This window comes from Xiphias gladius, chromosome 8, assembly GCF_016859285.1.
Source record: "Xiphias gladius isolate SHS-SW01 ecotype Sanya breed wild chromosome 8, ASM1685928v1, whole genome shotgun sequence".
NCBI classification, from domain to species: Eukaryota; Metazoa; Chordata; class Actinopteri; order Istiophoriformes; family Xiphiidae; genus Xiphias; species Xiphias gladius.
In genome coordinates, this window is record NC_053407.1 from 15,405,341 (window position 1) to 15,414,321 (window position 8,981).

Consider the following 8,981-nt stretch of genomic DNA (forward strand, 5'->3'; position numbering starts at 1 on the left):
TTATTCAGGCATTGTCAGTATTGTGTAAAATAGTAATGTTGAACTCACAGACACGCAGTCTTGTGCTGTGTCTTTGCAGTCATTTGTTTTGTCTCAAGGTCAACAGCTTTCTGAATCTGATTAGCACACAAATGCACACAGACTCAAGAAAAAAATGTCCAAGATGCGACAGGATTCATTATTAAATTTGGACATATCCCACAGGAAAGTCCCACAGGCGTCCAGTTACTGGTGCAGAGCGTCGTCTGTCTCCTTTAAAGCTCTTTGAAATACATCTGTTTCTCTCCATCACTGTGTTTTTCTATTGGCTGTGTGGTGACACCAACATTAAGTCATGCTGATCCCTAACAAAGAAGCATTCCATCAGTCTGTGAAGGAAAAAAAAAAAGGTTTCCTTTTGTTGTTCTCAAATCTGTGTCTGCTTCACACTGTGGTATAATTTTAAAAACGTTACCTTGTGGCAATATCTTCATTCATAAGGGATATCTCTACATTGATTGACAGCAAAAATAAAACTGCACCAACATCACAAAATCACACAAAGACAATACCAACAAATATAGCTGAATAAATAGGATGAATAACTAGAAGGGGAGAGAGAAAAAATGAAAGAGAGAAATATACGCACTGTGAATGTATACCGATCAGCAACTGGCAAGCCTATAAATCAAGATGCATACAGCAATATGGAATTGGAAGTGATTGCACATTAGGGTGTAGCAGCTGCACCCCCACCCCCTCTGCACCACCCTGGGATCTGATGACTCCAACTCCCACATTGCACCTGTTCCCTGCCAGAACAGAAGGACTTTGTGTGTGTGGAGGTCCTGTAACATACACTATCTCTGTTTCTCCAGTGCCTGGTGCAATTATAGACTCTCATCTGTTGTTGAGGGTGAAACAACTGTTCACTGTCAGCTTGCCTGGAGCTGACACTATCCTGAACTTCAGCACTAATGTAAGAGCATATTTTAGCCTTGCATCCTGATAAAAGGTTCTCCGGAAGATTTTCATTTCCGATCTCTTAAGCCACCATCTCAGATTAATAGCCATTTAAAGAGGCTAATGCACATAGGGCAGTGGACACAGCGTGCACTCACTCACATCTGCCCCTCTGTGACTGAATGCGTCTCTACTTCCTTCATCCAGTCTAATAGCAGTAATCAGTCAGAAATCTGCCTCACAACAGAAACAGCAACAGCAACAGCTCAATCCCCCACCTCTCCACTCCTTTTTGTACTGTCTTTCCCTCCTTCTTTCCCTGCTTCCCTCCCCTTTTCTCGATTTGTGTTATACTATCAGCCCTTGATGTTTCCATTAGTATTATTCCGGCTGTGCTGTTAGCTTGTACCAAGGACCCTCCCATGCAGCACTCCTGCACATAGTAACTACAGCAGCCGTACACCCACTTTCTTTGCACCTCCATTTAAATTCTGTCCTCTTACGTGTGTCCCTGGGATTCCACCAATACCACCAATACCTGGAATTTTTACTCAGCACGTCATGCACTGCAGAGATACTGGCTCAAATTTCAAAGATGGTAACATTCATGGTCAAAAAACTTGACACGCAGCCTGTCACATATTGTTAAATGACTCCTTCCTTTAGCTGCTGTTTTAGGAAGCCTGGGTGTGTGAAAAGACTGTTTGATTGAGTGCTGATGTCTAGCGTTTGTTTGAATAAGCCACGTCCAAATGTCTGGCAGCGTTCCTTTCATGCTCTCTGAACACAGAAAATATTTTCATTCATGTTAATGCTGTGTCAATATCCGCCCCGGTTAACAGAAGCCTCTCTCACCTTCTGTTTGACCCGCAGAGACAGACATGTACACTCTTCCTGCCCCGTACATACACATACACAGTTTATGTCTATATTAAGATATTAAAAGCAAGGTAAACTTAACTGGGTGAGTATGCCTACATGCATTTATGCATGAAACTGTGTGTATGTTGGTGTACATACACCACTGGATGCCTACAGGGCTCCCCTCTGCTAAAGAGAGGTCAGGCCTCTGGTCTCCCACAGCAACAGAGGCAGCGCTCCGAGGATCTAGTGTTTCAGAGCCAGGAGATACTCCAGCCGTTTACACAGGTGGCTATCATATGGCCAGTGAAGATTGTCCCCATGGCACACACACACACTCACTACAAAGACATCAGTCAGAATTTGAAGGCAGGCAGCAGTACTGTTTTCTTTGCTATACAACAGTAACTACAGTATATGATATAACTTGACTGGGTAGGTATGAAAACCTCACCAAGACACACAAATGTTTATGCTAATTCTACAGTTTGCAGATTCTATCAGAGAGCTCATGTTGCATTGTGTGCGATAGCACGCAGAGAGAGGCAGACAGTGGCAGAGGAGATGTAGGCCTACTCTGACTGAGAAGCCAGGTGTGTTATGGTTGGCTTAGCTGGGTCTGCTGAGTGTGAACATAGTGATATAAAACCCGCTGTGCACACCGTCATACATATGAATTCATACTTCTAACCACTTTTAACATATGTCTGTGGATAAGTGGAAAGAAGTCTGTGTATATTCTGTTACACTTCATTATTTCTTAACATCTCTCTAACTGAGTGCTGCTACCCCTCAGGTGAGGCCCTAAGTAGGTGAATGTCTCACATGAATGTCCATGGCACCAAAGTGTGGAAAAATACATTCTCCCTTTGACAAATACATAATGCCAGAGACTACAATGTGTCATCCAATCTGAGTTGGCTACAGAGCTGCTATTTAAGAAGCTAGGTGGCCACCATTTTGGCTTTCTTTGCTTCCTGTGATTCAGCTTTCAGGACATTTTTCTTAGTTATAGGGTGAGTAATGGGAAACCCAGCCCAGGCCAGTGCTCTACAGTCACAGATGGTGAAGAGGAGGGATGAGTTACTCTGGAGTGATACGTGGAAGTGACCATCTGGCCTCATGGGTATTCTCATCCATCATCATGGTAACCGTCACATAATCGACAGGTGTTTGGATGAGGGTGTATCCTCATGAATGAATGTGTAATGTTTGCCTGTTTATATGTGACTTACAGGTGAATTCTGGCAAGAAGTCGAAAAAGCACACCAAGATGGAATCCTCATGTGGACTGTCATCTGTCATCTGTCATGCATGCACAGTGACATGACTGTATTTAAGTAGAAAGGTTCAGGACTGAAAAACCAGGCCACTTACAAAGCTCTTTTTAATGTAGCTTCATCTCTGTCTCAACCATTTGTCTTAAACTTCCTTAGCTATGATCATCGTTAGCAGACAAAAAAGAGATAAATATAATAATAATGGTGACAAATATAGACTAAACATCTGCCTTCAACATGTACTCACTACTGTTTTTACTAGCCCACTGGTTTGTCATTTATTCCCAAAGAAAAATGTAAGACACATTTCATTCAGCACAGAAACTAAAACACAAGAGTGGAAAAGAAGTGGAGTTTAAATCACTGTGGAGAAAATGTAGTGTTGTACATTCCATCAATTCAGACATTGCCTTGGGTCTGGTGAAATAAAACCTCTCCCCATTAAATTCACCAAACTGGAAAAAAACAACTTTTCTCGGTATGACTGTGGTTGTAAATGTATCCTGTGCCCCTTTCTGTGTGTGAGAGAATGGCATGCATGTGTTTATGCATACGCCTCTGTGTGTATGAAATATGAATAGTGACACGTAAATTGAATCAGAGTACTGCCATCCCGCTTCGGTGCAGGACCACCATGTGTACGAGGGAAATGCTACGCTTTCTATCTGCCTGCATTTTCTGACAGTCTGCTTTGAAGTGGTTCAGAAGCAGTAAGAGTTCCTCAAAATCCTATGGTGAATGATTGTCTGTGACAAACAAAGACCAGCCCTCGTGTTTAATCCCTGACATGAATTGCTCAACCGATCTGACAAATAACACATCCAACAATATTAAAAAGAAACTCGTTTATTGCAGGAAGACATAAACTACACACAAATTGAGCTTAATTGAGACCAAATGCTTGAAAAAGTAGTACATATCCACATCCTTAAATTAAGAGTATGAGTCATACTATGGGTGTATCTGTAAACTGGCATGTCTCTTTTAGTAGATTATGGGCTAGTGTGTGTTGTTTCCCCGCATTTTTGCCTCCAACAAATACCAGACACTCTTCAAATCAACACCTTGTCCTTGTCTGAACTCAAGCTTTGCTTATCAAGAGGAGAGAGGCTTGAGACGACACTTCAACACCGACAAGTTTCACAGTGCTTCGGATGCAGTATGCGTTCATCATTGTCAAACATGGGTAAGAATGTGTGTGGGAAGACAGGTATTGAGTGGACGGTATCAAGGCCAGTGCTTGTTCCAGATGTTTTCTTACTTCTGGCAGAACTTTCAGTTAACCTGTTAACCTACACTACATCACACTGACTGGTTTAAATGGCAGTATTAGTGACCTGTGTCAAAACTCCTGTTAATCCATCTGCAGATGTCACTAAGTTTACGTTTCTCCCTAGCTCTGATTAATAACTTTTGGCAGTCTGTTAGATCAGAATGAGACATATTCCAGAGATTTCTAAACACAAGCACATTGACATACTGTATATCTAGACATGTACATGCACATACGTGCCTTACGCACAAGAATGTGGTGGGCAGTATCATAACCTTGGAAAAACGCAGATAGCCTTCACATTTTCCCCCAGCTGAGCCAGATACATTATTCTTTAAAGGAATAATCTGACATTTTGAGAAATGCACTTTTTATCCTTCATGTCAAGTTAGATGAGAAAATAGATACCACTCTCGTGTCTGTACAGTAAATATGAGGCTATAGCCTGTGGCTGGCTATCTTTGTATAAAGACTGGAAACATAAAAACATCTAGCCTGCCATTGAAAAATGATATCTCGTTTGATTAAGCCATTCAAAAACTGAAGTGAAAAAAAAGACACATTGTGGTTTTACAAGGGGGCATGTTCCGCCTGTCTCCAATTGTTGTGGCTGTAGCTTCATAATTACAGATATGAGAGTGGAATCAATCTTTTCATATGACTCTTTTTCAAGAGTTTTTCCCTTAATGTCATACTATCTCTTCTAACTTTAACATGTGGCTCACTCCAGTTTATTAGTAGTCCCATAAAAGGTTCCCCAGCGATTAGTTCTTACCAAAAAAAAAGAAACACCCGTAAGATATAACCATATTAATAAGTTACAGACTCATGCCACTGTGGCAGTAATGGGACCAATGCCGATAAGGCTGGTGTCTGCATTGTCTGACTGTTTCGTGCCTCTGTAAATTCCAACAACTTTGTTTGTCACTTCATGTGTCCATAATTACCGGACTTACAATTCCACAAAAACCATGGCAAGATCTACTTTGACTCTGTGAGGAGAACTGGAGGTAAACAAAGTCAATAAAACAACACTTTATGTCAACCAACACACACTCTTCCTGGAACAAAACACACTCGTTTTGGGTCACATGTTTTGAACCACTTGTGTATACTCATCAGCACAGGCTCGCAAAACCAGCATGAACTGAGAAGAGTATATTATGTGGTGAATGAGAAAAAAATTTTCCCCAACCACTAATTGGATAATGTGGCAACAGCACAACACAGATGCGCTATTTTCATTTGATCACCGCATGAAAAGGATAGCAAATGGATAAATTTAGACAAGAGAATACCTGCAATAAAAGCTCCTCTTAAAAAAAACTTGATGAAAAATGATTTTCATATCCTAACAGCTATCAAGAAATCAAAATATTCTGAAAAAACAGCCCAGTTTCTGAATGGTGAGGTGATATAGCCTCATGAGCCATTCAAAGACTTCACAGCACGTGCACTGTTACAGCCAGTCAGAGTTGTGTGAGGTGGCATGTCCGCTTTATTTTTTTACTGCACTTTTTTACTTACTCACCTCCTGTTTTGTCTTGTTTTTGTTTTGTGATTGACAGGACTTGGCTGCTGTAATAAGACAGCTTCCCACTGGAACTAATAAATCACTAACTAATAACTATCTGTCTATCTATTATTACCTGCAAATAAAATATGGACAAATCCTTCTGCTCCTGCACAGAGAACACAATTCTGTCCAAAGAGGGAGCATAGATTTAAACATGGAGTGATTTTTTTTTCTCCCTGTGACACAAGATAGAAAAGCTAAAGCTTTGTAACTGTGGTGGAGAATTTGTGTATAATAAAGGGAAAAACAGGTCTGGTGAATCTATCAGTAACAACAACAGACTGAGCAAGCACAGGGGTGCTTTGCACAAAATGTATGAAATTTGTTTGCTCAATGCCGAAGGAGGGAAATATTGACCGCCGACTGTCTTGTATATCTTCCCGTACTAAATGTGCAATTTTCCGTCTGCAAAGAAAATTGAAGACAGAAGAAATTATAAAGCAAATTCTGAATATAAATTTCTTATTCTTACCACTTTAGCGCTGCTTTGTAAGCACTGAAAATTCTGTGTGCAGTAGATTCAGAAATGTAAATGTATGCTGACAAATATTTTTTTCGCTGCTGAAGATTTTAATTACAACAAGAATAAGATAATACTCCAAGAGTTCATTGCACATTTGCTCTACTATGTGGCTGCAGTGGTAAGTCCATGCTGACAAAGATTAACTTTGGTTGTGACTGTTTAAGTTACCATGTTTCTAATTTATCATAAATTGCATCAACATATTTCTCACATGCATGTGTGTGCACTGCATTTGGAGGGAGGGGTTACACAAGGGAGGAAGCAGAGATGGAGAGAGGGATTTATTTATGTATACTTCCAAATTCTTGTAAAGTTTTGGCAATTTTAAAAAACTGCTTAAGTTTAGGGGAAAATCTTTGCCCTGGGTTTTATTAACATAAAGAAATCAGAATCAGACCTTTGTAATAAATTTTAGTCAGGCTTTGTTTCTTTCAACTGAGGAGTTACTGACTCTTTATCCTTGTAACATGCAGCAAGAAGGGCTGAGCCAAAATGACACAGCGCTAAGCCTTCCGCTGGGTGATGTGTTCCAGGAGCAGACCTCAATCCGTTACATATTAGAAGTGTGTAAGGGAGCAGCCAGGCGACAGTCAGACACACGGCAGGCTACCTAGACACATTGCTCTGGATAAATTGACCCCTGCTTTTTAGTGCACCGACCTTTGACCCATCTCAGGGTCACCTAAGGTTTAGCCCAAGGCCTCATTCATCCATTGTCTGATCCTATCTCATCAGCTCCTTTCAGCAGCTTTCGTGCTTCTGTTTTCATTGCCCCCTCTCATTCATTTAGACTGATATCTGCTTTAGCTAACAGCCTTTCGCTTAAAGGCTTGGAAGATAATCAACTATAATCTTTTCTTTTTCTTCCTTTCTTTGATTCTATTCTTTTTTTGCATTCTTCAGAGTCACACAGTGTTTTCCATCGAACTGACCATGATGTGGTGGATAAACACTCACATTCATACTTAGATTCACCCAGACTCATATTCTTGCCAGTGCTAATATTGGACTGTCTAGACAATGGCATTACTTTCAAAGAAGCTTACAAATATACTCAGGATGACAGGAGCATTCATGATGAAGTTTACTCCACTGTAATTGTATGTTTTTAAGTGCATGCGATGAGTCAAGTTTAAAATGTGAAGGCAGAAAAAGACTTCACTTTGTTTTGTTTACCTTATCTGTAGACTGTTCCAAAACTGGCTCAGGTCATCAACTGTCTGGATGAAAAACAACTGACAGAACATCTGACTAAAAAAAGGAGTTTTATAGTTGTAAACGTACAAAAAATGTGAGGGCAGCACTTTAGATGACAGTCAACAAATTATGGTGTCATTTTGTTCTCCTATGGGAAACTAATAAAATACTTATCATATTCACATTTATAATTGTGTGTGACATGGAGTACAGATATATATATTTTTTTTAAATCTCATCCTGTCTGAGGTGGAGATGTGTGTTTATGTGTGTGTATGCTCAGCTTGTGTCCTTTTCTTATACACTAAAGTAAATTCCATATGTTTTCCATTAATGTTAAATATATAAGAATATAAGAAAACATGTGATTAGATTTTGTAATATAAGTTATGATATTATTGGCATGTATGGTAAAATATATGGGAAATCCATAACATCAATACACGTTTGTTCCATAAAAGTAAGTAGACTACATTCTGAGTATGTCACAGTCATAAAAATAACATTGGAGCAGGTCTTTTACACATAGGAAATGAGCTAAAGGTCTTGTCATACTCCAGTGTAAACCTCTCGTGCCATGCTGTCACTCATAGCAGAGAGGAGCTTGAGGTTCCTGCCAACTGTATAGCACACCACCAGCACTACCACTGCCAAGCTGCCAAAGCTAAAAAACTATGTCCTCTGTTTTACCCCAGGCAAGGGATGTGCCCCTGCATGCTAGCACACCACGCTACCAAAGTCTGATTGAGAGCAGCACATACAAATATACATGAACTTGGCCGTGCTTCAAAGCATTATCCATTGATGATCTAGTAAACCACCTGTCAGGCTGCAAAATTAGTTTTTCCAGAAAATAACTTTATACCCTCCCACTCACACTGGAACTCCCAAACACGCACTTTTACCACCAGCACAGGTACACTGCCAGAAATCTACAAGCCTTTGATAAGTGACAGCTGTGGGGAAAAGAATAGCTCATTACCTCACTTGGAGAGCGCTGTGATATACCATACTCTGCTATAAGGTGGCAGAACTGAGGTAGGGCATATGAATGTTATTTCTCGCCTCGCTAAATGGGCTCGATGCCGTCGGAGATCATTCTTTAGTTGAGTGAATGTCAGACATGTTGTGGCTGAGTGGGTCATGTTTGGCTGCACTGGGGCTCTTAGCATGATGCAGTTCACTCCACATATCACAGCTGTGCCGTATGTCTTCTGTTTGGAAAACACCTAGAATGCTGGGAATTCATTTCTGTGGTTTGCGTCATGTTCGAAACATCAACAAATATGTGGATGAAACTTCTGCTTCTGAAATTTTCCATCCATCTTG